General features: G+C 40.5%; 1 protein-coding gene across 4 annotated transcripts in view; it reads right to left on the reverse strand.

Moving 5' to 3' along the window:
- Positions 1-15,907, reverse strand: part of sytl5 (synaptotagmin-like 5) — a 60,664-nt gene that overhangs the window by 44,192 nt on the left and 565 nt on the right. For 2 of the 4 annotated variants that reach the window (XM_050049128.1, XM_050049125.1), the window contains exon 2: positions 14,676-14,739. The exons of 1 other annotated variant lie outside the window; for it this stretch is intronic. The gene's annotated coding sequence lies outside the window, so the exon portion shown is untranslated. Of the gene's footprint in view, positions 1-10,390; positions 10,443-14,675; positions 14,740-15,907 lie in introns of all 4 variants that reach the window. One more of the 4 variants, XM_050049127.1, reaches the window with a different exon arrangement.

Raw genomic sequence — 15,907 nt, forward strand, 5'->3', positions numbered from 1 at the left:
CTCTGACACACACACACACACACACACACACACACACACACACACACACACACACACACACACAAAACACCTAAGGGCAGATAACATATCCCCACCACTGCAGTGCACTAATAACCCTCTCTCTCAGCCTGGAGACCTGTCAGACACACTGTCCGTGTCACTGCCAATCAAGCCAGGTCCTGTCTGCAAACACTCCTCTTCATCCTCTGATCTCTCTGCGTGTCAATAACCCCACTGAAACTCAGCCACCATCCTGATTTGTCAATCAGAATCCAATTTGAAAGCCTTAATTACTTGGCTGACTCAAAGGTAATGAAGCGGCTTTCGGCAGCAATATGAATAACACCTCTGTCAAGCCTGACACCTTGCATAACAGTGACTGGCATTCTGTCCTCGCCAGATCTGGCCTTTTTGTCTCTGATTATGAGTCTACAGGGAGGGTGGGATGTCAAACTGCAGCTGCGAGCAGGGCTGTACCGAATAGCTCGCAGCTTCAGTCATAATTTTGGCATTAAAATTCTAAATCAAAATCTGTTCAGTCTTTTAAAACCTGGTGTTTCTAAGCGAGATCCTCTAAGGGCTCCTCGACAGGAAGCCATGGAAATAGAAAGTAGACTTGTAGCGTTACAGATAGGAGATCCCACTACGAATGAAACATATGTTGCATTCACATGGCATAGGGCAGACGGGAGATCATTTTAGTGGACGAGGGCAAAATGGTATAAAAAAGCAAAGTTGGCAGATTATTCCGGCGGTGCCATGCCATTGTTCCAACGGCCTAAAATTCAGCCTACCTTTTCTCCTTGTGTAAGAAAGCTTTGTAACATCAGCTTGTAAATTCCATAGCGGAGGATGGCAAAGAGTTAAAATATTTTAACTTTGAATGGCGCTGCCGGCTTCTGTTATCATTGCCATATCGTCATGCATGTTTCATTTTACAATCCTGCCATTCTGTTGGACTGTTTGTTTGCTTTTACCCATGCCATCCCAAAAGTGTTGTCCATCTGCCATCTGCCTAATTCCATGTGAACGCAGCATTAATGGCAAAGGTTAGGTGGGTATGGTTTCCTCACAGGTTGGTGGTCTTGGTGGTGATCTGTTAGCTCCCATGCTGAAAACAAGCTGGGTTATGTTACAGTTGCAGCAAATTCACTTGTGGCAGGATGTACTGACCGGGTTAGCCTGATGGGTCGATCACTCATTTAATCTGATGACTCACTTTATTCATTTTATACTCAAACGAGTATTTTACTCGAGGATTTTTTTATTTTGTGGGTGATGATGTCATGAAATATGAGGTCAGACACTTGAAGCTTCATTCAAAAAAACATTCAGTACTGACCTAGCTGAGAGAACGATCGACCAGAACAGCTGCCAGTCCTTTGATCTGATCCCTAAACTCGCTGTCTACATTTTTTCAGAGGTGAAGGTCGACTTTGTAAAGGCCGTTTGAAACAAACTCTTTGAGATTCTGAAGGCAAAAGTGTTCATAGCTGCTCTGAACAGCCTCACTAGAAGCTGGAGGATGAAAAGCCGTCCGTCACAGAGAGGGCCGAGACACGATAATCGCTCAAATGGGGATAACATCACACACTTTCTGACAGTCTCTCCTGAAAGGCATTCACGGTGTTGCACTCTATTGTAGACACGAAAAGTGACAAAAAATAGTTGTGTGGAGAATAACAACAAAAAATAGAAATAGGCTTGAGTTCAAATCCTGCATACTTTCTCACCCCCACACACCTGCACAATCACTGCACAGAGAGGGTGTCATTGTTGGATTATTGGTTGCAGAAAGTGACAAAAACTGTCAGATATAAAGTGTCAGTATGCCTCAACTGAAGCGCTCATCGGATGGCTGAACACTGTCTGAAATCCCACACCTTTCCAAAGTTGGATGCTGCTTATAACTTTTCAAACACAAACAAACATTCACGCCAACTCCCCACAGTAATGGGCCAGCTGTGTGGAGAAAGTGAGCAGGGTTTGAACATCTTTCTTAAGCTCACTGTTTTAATTCCTCACAGAGCTACTTAGATCAGTTGTTTGTGTTCAGCCGAGTGAATCACTTTGAGGACAGACTGTCAGAATGTGTGCACCTTCATCTGTTTGACTGATTATCTTGTCTTCACGTTGGCTGGCTTTTTGCCTCTGTCTTTAGCTGTGATCGTTCAGAACAACAAGAATTCGGATTGATTGATTTCAGATGTACTGATGTACAAGCACACTGATACCTGCACCCCCACCCAACTTTGACTTTGGACAAGTGTGGGTGGAACAAACTAAAACTTTGAGAAAAGTGACAATAACAAACTTGTGGAAACAAAACAGCAGCAATGTTTGAAAATCTTGAAACACATTGCTGTAATGTTTCCTTTCAGCAGCGGTGGAAAGTACGTTTATCTGAGTACTCTGCTTTGAGTACAGTTTCACGTATTTCCATCTCACGCCATTTTATACCTAATTTTAGAAGAAAATATTATTATTGCATGTTTACAGCCTACTCTTTATAGCTAACTTCCTCCTTCATGACAACTGCACGGGGGGTGAATTTTTCTATCACTCTCCAGTTTACATTTTACTAAAGCTTATTCTAGCAATCTAGCAGCCAACTGTATATCTTAACAGCATTTGGTTTGGGGCTGTGGCTAATTTCCCACTCTCTTTGAGTGACAGGCTGTCCATTCTCAATAAGATCCACCCCTCGCTCCTCTACAGCTCCACCCTCTTGCCTAAATATGGTGACTTCTGGCTCCAAAAAACATGATGGCAACGACCAAAATGCCAAACTTGAGAGGGAGTCTACAAACCCATTGGTGACATCAGGGTAGCTACATCCATTATTATGCAGTCTATGGATAGTATAGTTTCAGGAGGAGCTGAAAAACGTTACTGGGGAGAGGGACGTCTGGGGTGCTTTTGCTCAGCCTGCTGCCCCCGGGACCTCGACCCGGATAAGCAGATGAAAATGGATGGACAAATATGAAGGCCCATCACTGTCTAAAATATAAAACACATATCAACAGGGGAACAGACTTCAGCACCAGCAAAGAAACCTGAAATCTCCAACACAGCGGACTTGTCAGTACAGAGAGCAGAGTTAGCATTAGTAGAGTAAAGGTTTTGGCAGCAAATATGGTAGAGCAGGGTATTTAGTGATGTATTTTGTGTCACAGAGCAAAACATGAAAGTCTCTTAAGCTTGTGTTAACCACAGACCTTATTTCAGGCATCTAACAAAAAACCTATTAAAAAACCCACTGACTTCCAGACGAGGAAACTAGGAGTGCCAGAATGCCAGCTCATTTCCGTGTTTTAGGACTCATTCCTGCACCAACTCTATTTCCTCCTCAACTGCATTTCAGAGTTGTTCACATTTCGTTGTTTCTAGTTTGAGTTCGAACACCACTGTTATTTCAAGCAATTCCTGCCCAGCCATGACTAACAGTTAAAATGCTGCCCTTACAGCCATGGGGCACATGTGTCAGTGCCACCGTAACATTACAACTCTCACAGGAGCTGTCACCAGTAATGACCTATCAAGCCTGCAGGCCACCACAGCTCCCTGCAGGGCTCAATGGAGCAGAAAATAGGAAAAACAAACCAATAGAGTTAGTGCCCCTAAAAAACCTTATCTAGAGGTTCTCTCAGCTGTGCTCTCATAAACTCCCCGTGCTCCTCCTTTCGCTTCCTGCTCCTTTCACCTCCAATGAACTCTCCTACATCAGTCTTATCTGAATGCTGCCTCATTGTCCTTGTATTGATGGGTTGTTTGTGTCATTTCACCCACTAATTAGGAGGAAAGGGCAGCGTGGGCTCAGGAAGAGGCTGCCCTCCTCCAAACAAACCAGCAAAGAGGAAGTGCTGAGCCAGAGACGGAAAATGGATGATTTGATTTGGTAAGTGCTGCTGGGCGTGACTGGAAGAATAAAAACTACCAGAAAGAGAAAGGCAGATTTACAGGGAGAAAGGGCAAGAAAGTTAAATCAGGTGTTCAGTGATGTCTTCAGTACAAGTTAAATGTTTTGACCTTGAAACCTTTTTTCATGCCTCTGGGAGACACAGCACATCTTAAAACAAACCTCAACGTCTGAGAAATAAAAAAGGGAAAGACATCTCTCCTCGTACAGCAGTACTGTGACCGCTGCTGCATTCAGCTTATATTTTGGAAAATTGCTTAATTATTCAATGCTGTGTTATAAAACATGCTCATGTACCAAAAAAAAAGCTGTTACGTTAAAATTGCAGCACAAAAGATAAAAAAAGAACTCAGACCATTTCTTGAGCTGTGATGTCTAAATCTAGCTGAGAGCAGAGAGTTCTGACTCTAAACATAACTTCCAGATTTTGCAGCCTTTATTTCACAAAATGCAGAGAACATCAAGACTAACAAACACCACACAAACAAATGTCACACAACGATGATTCTAAAATGAGTCCACTGTGACTAATTTGGGGTTAAAATTGGGTTTAATCTGTTCAGTGACTTCCTGGAAAGAGAATGTGCAGCCATGCTAGCGGCTCTGATTTAGTCATGTTGGTGTTCTGAGCGTGCATGTATCTGTATGTCTGCCTCTCCACAGCTAATCTCGCAAACTACTGCACCCATCAGCCTAATATTTTGTGTCCACGTTTATGACTGTTCAAGGACCTTCTGTGGTGGCAGTGATTCACAAATGCCATTGACTGCTGACTCTTTACTCCTCTCAACCGGCCAGTGGGAGCCGCAAGTGATGATAGCAAAATGCATTCCTGGTGTTGTGTCAAAGTCTGTTCCCCCACTGAGCAGTGTTTTCTTCCTCTTAATGCATAGCGACCCCCTCGGTTGTTAGTGTTAGAGGCACTGGAGCGCGGTGTGGAGATCTGCACTCTATCGTGTGCACTATTACAGATGGTAATTGGTTGAATATTAACTAAAGCAAAAATGCAAACTGAAATTATGAGGATATCCTTCCTACTTTTTAACCTGTTTTTAAGGCCCTGTCTTGTATAAGGGTCCTATTCCAAAATCTTTTTTAGCATCTTAAACATTTGGGTTTATATAATGCTTACAGTACATGGTGCATATTCCCAATTAATTTGCTCCCAATCAAATTATATACAAAGTTTTGGTGGAGTGTCCCCTGGGGTTAACATGCCAGTGTACAGTAGTCTATGGTACAGCTAGACTCGACTCGCTTAGATGTGTTCTTTACTGGTTTTCCGTTAAAAAGACAAAAATTGTGGATAGAACCTGGAACCACCTCAGTCAAGGTTTCAAGCAAGCTGAGTCAATATAAGAAGTTGGAGTTAGAGAATTGTGACTAGAATCGTCACTTGCGCAACACAGAAAATCCTGCTGCCAATTTAAATAGTGAAGCTACTGGAAAACCGTGCTGTGGTCAATTGATGGTGTGAAGACATTCCTCTGTTTGACTGCCAATGAGAGGATCCAGCAAGAGAACACGCCTGTGTGTTTGTATTGTGCTGAAGATGATGCAGTGGGAAACAAAAAGTGAGCATAGGACCTAGTGCCAAAAGAGAGTTGACCATGAAGCGGAAATTGGGCCTAAGTGCGTAACTCCGTTCATGCCTGTGGAAAACATTCAACCACTCTACTGTAAAAGTGTGTATATAAAGTCAATGATAGCTAAACCTGCTGCACCCTTAATAACATCATGCCCTCTTTGCATGGAGGATAAACCTGAGTACAACCAGCAAAGGAAAATCATGTAATACAGACATTATCTTCGCAACGTAACACAGAGCTGACACACATTTTCTCTTTGTCAGCCTGCACTGCAGCAAAAATCCACATTATTCAAATCCACTATGACTCTTCTACCTCTCCATCCCCACCTGCAGTTTCCTCAATGCCTCCTCAATGCCTCCTCAATAAAATCAGCTTGTATCGTAATGTGATTAATTGCACGCAGGACAAAAGCTTTCGCTTCTCCCTCAATCTTCAGCGTAATCATCTCGTTCCACGCCTGCAGTGTGAAATTTCCTTTGCCATGAACAGCAGTGAAACAGTCCAGATTTCAAGCCACAGTCTGCCATCTACGCCACAGATCTGGCACTGTTTAGTCTTATGATAGAAACTGTGAGACGGTTCAAGTGAAGGCAGTCTGGTTGTTGGATAAACACGCACATATTCAGCATAGAGTGTCTGAAATCTCTCTCTTGAAAAAAAAAAAAAGATGTAGGGAAACAGATCGTTAAGGAACTCCGTCAGAGTATCAACAGAAAAAACTAAGACGGATGACGTGTGATCTTTTATGATATGCATCTTTGAGGAAAACTCTTCCACAGTAAAGGCCTTTTGTTTTTCAGCATGTTAAAGATTTCCATGTCGTTACTACGAGCGCTTAAAGAACACGAGATGAGAGGGGTTTGGATCCAGGCTGGATCTCATTAACCCAGTTTCAGTCGTGGCCTCGGCACTGCTTCTTCACAGAGAGGAAGAGAGAGACGTTGGGGTTATAAACAGCTCCCTCTCCTTTCACTAACGTGGCTGAATATTTCATAGCACTCATTCCTGTTTAAATGCTGCCTGCCTGCCACATTTTACTGCACTTTGTCTTTTCGATGCACCACCGGCTAATGGAGAGAAGGGAATCCTCTGAAAGTGCTTGTGTGTGTACAGAGCAGTGTTACCATTAATCAGAAGTGCATGTGTAATTTAAACCCGAGTGGACACTAATGGATTATGATTTTCTTTTGAGATTAGCCTTGTGTCATTTCACTTTTATTGCAGTGTATGTGGGTACGTTAGCGTAACACCGAAGACGCAGACGCACAATGAAACTCAGTGTCTGGAGGACAGATAAGTGTCTGGGCTGGCTGAGCCTCCGAGGCAGATCGATGAGAAAAGATCTTGCAGCAAAGACGTGTGCTGTTTTTTTAGGCAGGTGAGCATATGGTTCGCTGTTTTTTTAAAGAATGCACCAAAGATCCACTTGTCATCCCTTTAAGAAGCCGAGCCGAGCGAGTTTATTTGCTAATGATCATTTTAGTGAGTTTCAGGTGGCCATGACATTCACTCAAACACAGAACTTATGAAACTAAAACTTTAAACAAGTTCAGTTCTACCATGCAGCAACCCACACATTTCAAGTTGAATCCTGGCTGTGAGCCACAACAACTGAATCTGTAAAATAAACAGGAGCCAATATTTGACAGAAAGGGCATCCTAACAATTACTGAATTCTCACGTCCTTGTACTGCTTCAACAACTTGCACTTTGCAATTAGCTGCGTCTTTGTTGTCACTTTCTGATAAGGCTTTATAAGGACATGGTAATGGCTGTATTAATGGTTAATTGATTGTATTGTGACTGTATAGGTATAAGCCACCGATAAGAACAATTTTATGTTTACCACGTTGTGAAAATTCTCTTGGCTGGTGTATAAAAATGGTTGGTGGTCTAAATATAAATACCCATTAAGTCTGCAAGATATAAATGATAATAAGTCATTAATGAAAAGAATATTTGAGCCCGATCTCACTCCGAAGTCCTCGAAATCTGGCGCTTGGGCAGCGACTTGTGGCATCAGACACTGACGAACAAAGCCGTCCTTTAACGTCTGCATAATACATGGCCTGTCGCCCTTATAGTTTAATGGCACTTGGCTGAATAGGGGGGAAACGCAGTGGTACAAGAATATAAGGCAGCGAGAGTCTGAGTAAGGTGGGCGGGGTGGTGGATGGGTCCAACAAACACGACCCTCACCTGGGAAAGTGGCGTTCCGTTCCGTAAGAATATAAAGCCAAACTATGTTCTTTTTTCCTACACCCAACCACGTGTTTTTGTTGCCTAAACCCAACTATGTGCGTCAGTTGTTGGAGGAAAGAAAACATCAATACTCACTGTTGTATTGGCATAGTGTGTTTATTTTGAAAGAGACTGTATGTAAACAGTAAATTTCCTGTGAAAACGAAGTATATTTTGAAAGAAGACAATGCATGTAACAGGCAGAATGTCAACAACCAACACACCCGTGGCACCGGGCTGGTTTTAGGTGGAGCTTTAGAAGGATCAAATTGTGTGATTGAATTTAATCAATAGATAATTACGTGGCTGGATTATTTGGAAGGGAGTAGGCTGATGCCAAATTGGTGAGTAAAGATGGATAGCTTTTATACCTTTGCATTGTGTAGGTCTACAAAGAGCTTAAATGTGTCCTGTTCATAAATGATGGGACACCGAATAAAATCATTATTGTGTGGGACTTTTATTCCCAGCATTAAAACTGTAAAAATCCAGCAAAGCAGATGATCACAGGACAGCTTCAACTATTGTGGGGAGAATCTGCCTGAAAACCTGACATGACATGAACACCACTAAAGAGCCTTGCGGTAAAATCAGCTGTTCCCGGGACAAAGTTACATTCTTTATCACCAGAAAAATGTGAGGATAATTGCTTTCTGAGAAAATTATCTCTGATGTAGGGTGAAAAATGAAAAGTTTGTTGTGCATTTATGGCTGGAGCGCACTGAGTGCTCCACCCAGGCTCAAAGTAATTATGAGTTAATCGTCGTTTAGATTATCTGAAATGAATTTTACACACATTGCAAGTGCAAGGCAGATCAAAAGCACACATTACCTTCACTTTGCCTGTGGGGTACTCCATGCAAAGGGCTCATGGCCGTACCCACATGATCAGTAAAAGGTACAGCCATTGGCCACTATTGGAGCCCCATTCTGCCATTAACTATTGTTTATATAAAGTCTAATCGGTGCCAATTAATCCGCCAAACTGATGAATCAGTCGACCTCTATTTTATAATTACTAGCTCACGATTATAGTTATCCTAGTGCATTACTTTTCATAGGTCTACATACAAACAGTGCATGAGAAAAGTCTGTTAGCTTAGCTTAGCATAAATGAATGAATGACTATATTTTGAGCAAAACAAAGAATAAAAACAAACAAAAACATCAACAGACATGATCAAAAAGGAGTAGGAAGAAGTGTACACTTAAATAATCCCACTCCCCTCACTATTTATCTCTCATTTAAAAATTAAATTGTCAAGAATAAAAACTGAAAACAGGGGAAACAACGAGCCTGGCTCTGTCCAAAGGCAACAAAATGCACCCACCAGCCCCTCTAAAGCTAACTACTGAACAATTCATATCTCCTTTGTTTAATCTGTACAAAAATAGAAGCGTAAAATCGACAATTCACCTCTTTAAATTGGGTTATGTGACTTCCTGAGTACAATGACTAACCCTACAGAGTCACAACAAGCAGATTCAAACATTCATCACAGGCCAGATGGCTCTTTCAATCAGGTACAAAATGCACCTCGACCAGAAGAAATAAAGACCCAGTAAGAGGTGAACTGCTTCAGAGGTCTCGTACAGTTTGTACAGACACTGTGTCTCAGTGGTAAGAACCAACGCAGTGAATACATTTCAATATGGACTTTGCCCTGTACAACAAATATGGGTGAGGTTGACAGGAAATTCTACTGAAACTGATGATTAATGCTCAAGATTATGTGATTAAAATGTGTATGACACCGAGAGCGGCATTCCTTGAATTGATAAGAGAACAAAACGTCGTCGAATACCTAATTGGAAGATAAACTTAGCTCTGCCTTCATGAACTTAACCTCTCATTAGCCTCTCACCTACTGCAGTTTATCATCTCCCCATACAGCCTAACTGCATCATCACAGTATTTCTGATTTATACATACCATGTTTTAAAAGTCTAGTGTGTAACAAATAAATTATGTTTTAAAAAGATGTGCCTGTATAGAAATTATATTCCCATCATCCCATCGGCCTCAGCTATACTTTGTGTGTGCTGCTTATTAGCACGTTAGCATGCTAACACGCTCAACTATGATTGTGAACATGGATTGTTAACAGTATATGTGCTAAGCATCAGCATTGTCGTTGTCATTTTTATCTTAACATGTCACTCATAGAGCCACTAGCATGACTGCCGACTCTTAGTCTTGTTTATCTTTTCTGATTCATAAAACAATATTAACTCAAGGTCCAATTACAATAGCTCCACTGCTGCATGTCATGAAAGCTGTGGAAAAAGTGAGTAAGTGGAGCTTGACTTAAGACTACTTTGTCAAACTACGTTTCCAAAATTCAAAAATGACCCTTCAAGCTAAAATCCAATTGATTTTCATTTATTTATGGTAAATCTGTAAAATAAGAACCTTTCTAAATAATATTCCTTTAAATGTTATCATTTTGTTTACTTTGAATTTAAAATTAATCAAGTTCCTAGTCCAAGCTTGGTGGTTTTAATGTTTAAACATAACCATGAGGCAGCCATGTCATTACATCTGTCCTTAATCTGTTCAAATATATTTATTGATTAAAAACCTTGATGTGCACGACTTGCAAACAGTGAATCTAATTAATGTCAGTGTTTGACGTACGCTCTGCTTTGTTGACTCTTCCACACCGCACACTCTGGTCAACATGCTGGTGCTGTGGAAAAAAAGAAAACGAAATAATGATGTAATTTGAAATAATAAGGGTTTATTTTGAGCATGTGTGCATCCACACATTTTTTTGATTTGCAGGGTGAAGTGTCCCATCATCCCATCACAGCCCACCGTCCCCGTCAGAGGTTCAGTTCAACATCACAGAGCGCCCACAGTGCATGACATGTGTCCATACACATTAGAGGCTGAGGGAGGGTGACACAGAGGCATCGCCCCCTGACCGGCAATCTATTACCCAACTGAGTCATTCCTCTCTGTGCTGCCTCCAAATTACATCTCTGCTTTTTGAGGTGCTTTTTTTCCTGCCCTCCCACATCTGCAGTGTCGGTGTGTGGATGGGCTTCCACTGATTGCCTCGTTGCTGCTTTGATTGAACGGGGACGCGATGCATCTCTGAGGCCGCATGGGGCTATAGGCTGCATACCAAACGGGGTATGCACTAGAGAGCCATGGATAAAGGGAAGCATCAGTGAGTGGGAGGGAGGGAAACCCCGTACAACACGACACTACAGGGATCAGACGTTATTGAATGCAGCAGCACAGACGAGATTTGTTGCAGTAGCTCAGGTCATCAGCAGTTAATCTGGATATAATTATGCAGTTTGTAGTAGGTTTAGATAATATTCAATGTGGCCCACGTTTATAATGCTAATATTACTTTCTACTGTATTTTATGTTACCTGTTTTACTTAGTTTAGTTTATCTTACATTTATTGTTAACCTATGAGGCATTTGTGTTACCTTTACTCCCTATATTTGCTACTTACATTCTTATGTTGTTGGGGTTTTTTTTTTGTCTTATCTTATCTCATCTTTTCTTATCCTATCTTATCTATACACTGTAGTGCCATTCAAGTTTTGCGCATAACTCTCAAAGGCAGAAAATCTCCATCACAGTTACCCTGTCCATTATTAGAGAGAACAGGGAGTGGATAGGATTTATGTGAGAGGCAGAGGAGGTGCCAACAATACGGCCCTATAAAGGCAGAAAGCTGTAACTACTGAGGCAGTAAAGTAAAGAAAAGGTCATTTAAAGTTCTCAGAATGGTCTGAAAGCTTATATCCTACATATCACTGAAGCAACGCAATCATTTTTGGATTTTTAGGCTTCATAATGTTTCAGAATTGCAGTGCCTGCTAACAAAATGTAGTCTACTCTTATAACATACACTTTAACAAGTTCGTTTGTAGGGATTGCATGCCTTTAATATGTGTTTTTGTGTAATATGTGTTTTTTCCATACTGCTATTTATACTTTAATCAATTTAACCAATTAATCTATTATTTCATGCAATTAAATATTTTTATTAAAGTAGCTCAAACACATCAAATCACATGAACTTCACAGAGTCAAAATATTGCTGCTCTGCTAATCAAGTCACCATTAACCCTTTTTTTTCTTTACCCAACTGCTTTATTTAATTATGTAGAATAATGAACCGAAGATGTTAACTTATCAAAATTGCTAATTTTCAGTTACAGGTAACAGCTGGGGTACGATCAGTTTAGATTTAGCTTTGGCTAGGTATGGCTACATCGCTACACCAACTAGCTTCCACTTATCATGCTCTTGAATTAGCTGTGTGCTAGTTTGCTAACAAATATTTATCTGGTTAGGCTTGGTTTTTAGCTCATTTCTGTAACTGCTGCAATTTAATAAATTAATCTATTTACATTTTATTGTGTTTAGATAGCTGAACCAAACCAAATTGCATGCGCTTCACCAGGGTTAAGATCTAAGATGGCACTTACTGCTACTCTGCTAAGCTAGTTGCCGTTAGCAGAATGTTAGCTGCTTTTATTTTTCCCTTTAGCCACTGCTTAGTAAAAGCATGTACAATGAACTGAATCAACAAGATGTTTATATATAAAAGTCATCATTTTCAGTTACAGGGCACAGATAAATTAGTGTAAGATCAGGATGTAAATTTAGATTTAGCTTTAACTAGCTATGACTCCGTAACCACACTAGCTAACATCCACTTAATGTAGCACCATTGAGTTTAGCTGTGTAGTTTGATGTTCCTCTGTGAGTTAGGCTTGGTTTTTAGCTCAGTTTTGGAATTACAATTACTGTAATTACTGAAATTTAGCAAATTAATCTACTTTTATAAGACGTTTAAATATTCTATTTAAACCACAGCAAATTGCAAATTGCATGAAGAGTACCACCAACTGCCACCAGAAATGGCAGTTGGTGGTACTCTGCTAAGCTAGTTACCGTTAGCAGAAGGTTAGCTTTTTTTCCTTCAACCACTGCTTAATAAAAGCATGTAGAATAAAGTGAATTTACAAGATACTGATTTATTAAATTCATAATTTTCAGTTACAGGGAACAGATAAATTAGGGAAAGAGTATGGAAATTGAGATTTAGCTTTAGCTAGCAATGACCCCCATCACCACGCTAGCTAACTTCCAATTAATACAGTGCTCTTAGCTGTGTAGTTTGCAGTTTCTCCGGGAGACAGGCTTTGTTTTTAGCTCAGTTTATGAATTACTGCAATTTATCAAATTAATCTACTTTATAAGACATTTTAATGTTCTTTTTAGGTAGTTTAACCACACTAAATCGCATGAACCTCACCAAGGAGATGGTAGTTCCTGCTACTCTGCTAAGCTAGTTACCGTTAGCAGGAGTTTAGCTGTTTTTTTTCCCCTCTTTAGCCACTGCTTCATTCAGTTATTAAGAACAATGAACTAAATGCCCAGGACTTTGGTTTATTAACATTTATATTTTTCAGTTAAAGGTAAAAGCTAGGGTAATATCGACGTAAATCTAGATTTAGCTTTAGCTAGCTATAGCTACATCACCACATAGCTTCCTCTTGATATAGCTTAGCGCTCCTGATATAGCTATACAGTTTGCTGTTTCTCTGTGACAAAGTGCATTTTTTATTTGTAATTACTGCAAATTGGGCATGCTTTTTAATGCAAATAATACATTTATAGTATAATAATTATCTTTTGGACATCTTTGGACTATCATCTCTGCACACTGCACATTCTCTAATATTTAACACTGTGAATGTTTGTATGCTCCTGTTGGAAACTGTATTCTCAGATTCTGCTCTTAACTCAGTTTTGACCAAATTTGTAGTCACACTGTTTGGTTTTATAGGTCAGAGTACATCAGTCTGGCACCATGAGCTGCAGCCTGTCACCATACCATGATAATACATACATGTGTGAATGCATGCAAGCATACACTTCACCATGCACACACACACACACACACACACACACACACACACACACACAGATTTACACATTTCTACAGCGTCTTGCCAGATCTTGGAGAGGCAGCCCTCTAATGCTGTGTGACTGCACTCCCCGGGGCTTCTTTCTGCTCCGCTGGATGAGCTGCCTGCACAGAGAGAAATCAGGGAATCCCTTCCTTCCCTGGCTTCTCTCCTCCCTTATTCACCCATTTATTCCCCCTCCAGCAGCCTTGTGTGCAAGCTGTATAAAAGCTCGGTTATCATTAGGGAGCCATTCTCCCCGTGACAATGATAAAACAGCCTCAGCAGATACTGCATCTGCGGCTCACAGGAGCCAAATGAACCAATTTAAGGAAGCGTCACTATGACAAATTACAGTAATGCGGGATGTCTTACGCAGCAAATGCTTGTTGTTCATGAAAAAGAAAAACAGCAATGTAAAATTTGTCAGGGTGGATGTTTCTTTTCGGGGGAAAGCTCGTACTGAATGAAGCTTCAGGAGGCTGCTTATTTTAATATAACATCCACTTACAGGGCTTCATAATGAACCTAATGATAATGTATGAACTCGTGGGTGTTATTTTAACTCATTAGCACAGCTTTGTTTTAATTTACAGTACAGCTGTTTTCAGTTAAACACACAGATCTGATGGCTGATAGGAAACACTGGTTAAATATTGTCTGTGGCTTCTTCGACACTTTGGCCAGCAGCCACCCTGTCTGACAGGTCTAATGGCCACTCTGATGAGTTGAATTGGCCTTTTCAGACCACACTGGCTGCTTGAACTGGACAATGAAAATGCAACACTTGCTGCCAAATAACAACAGTAAACAACACAAAACCATGATGCTGAATTAGTCTATCAGTCCACGTTTTAACCTGAGATTCGATACATCTGAATATAACCATGTGACATGTAATTTAGTGCCAAAACATGTCGTTTTATTAACAGAACGATGATTTTAAAGCCAATACATAGACATTTTGGGAGCTTACTTGCTCTCCAGAGTTAGAGAGGATCGATGCTGGACAGGTCTCAGAGTGGTATTGATCTTTTCATCTGTCGGAGACAAAGCAAATAAACGTATTTCCCCAAAATGTCAAACTGTTCCTTTAGGTCATCTATCAAGATGAAAATGCGAAACCATTGGCTCTTGAATGTGAGGATTTGCCTCTTTTCTCTCACTTCTATCAACATACAGAAAATCATTGAGATTTAGTCTTGTGGTTGAGTAAACCATACAATTTTAAGTGTCATTTTCCACAATTTTCAGACATTAAATAATGGAGTCAGAGCTCAGAAGATGAATTATTAATAAATTTGTGCCAGAATTTACTGCTTTTGTTTGTTTTATTTGATAGTAAATTGAATATATTTCAGTATTAGACTGTTGTGATAGTCTTTTCCCACCGTTTTCTGACATTTTAAAGACCAAATGATGAATTGACTGATCAAAAAACATTTTCAGAGTCATTTATAATGTGTTAAAATCATTCAGAAATCATAAATTGACTGAACAACAAAAACTAATCAGCCCTTGAACCCAAATGTTATTCATACATCCAAGGTTTGGTTACAACTTTGGGGGTGACACTTAATGTCCTGCATTCTAGTGAATTCTATGCACCGATTTATGACGTAAATGTCTTTAATTTATGTTTCTGAAAAGATGCACATGTTCTAAACGCTGACAGGACGTGTCCCCTGCGTCCCCGTGACATCTACACCTTTGTTTACATCCTGCATGCACCATGTATTCCAGGCTCAAACCATCCTGTCAGGATTTCTGAGGAATAGAGGCTTCAAATCCAGCTGCTGACAACATCTTAGCATCTTCAAAAGAAGCTTCGCATTTTTTAAAACTGGATCTCACATCTCTGCTGTGAGTGGCAGCATCAAACACAAGCATAACACCAGCTAATCTGGGGCAAAAGAAGCACCTTTGAGTTGTAATAAGATCAGCACCTTGTGAACATTCTGCCAGATATCTATCCAAAACCAGCCCTGCAGACATACAGCAGCATCACTGTATGTCACCCCCTGGATAAAAAGCCCTGGGATATCCTGGTGACGCCACATGAAACTACCAGACGAGGTCATCATTTATTAACAGCTGACATATTACTAGCCTATAGGACAATTAAAATGATTCACCTCAAGTCACACCTGTGAGAAAGCCTCTCAGTTTAAGGTAAAGTCAAACCAGGTGATCAAAACCACTCCTGCC

This window comes from Epinephelus moara, chromosome 7 (genome assembly GCF_006386435.1).
Source record: "Epinephelus moara isolate mb chromosome 7, YSFRI_EMoa_1.0, whole genome shotgun sequence".
NCBI lineage: Eukaryota > Metazoa > Chordata > Actinopteri > Perciformes > Serranidae > Epinephelus > Epinephelus moara.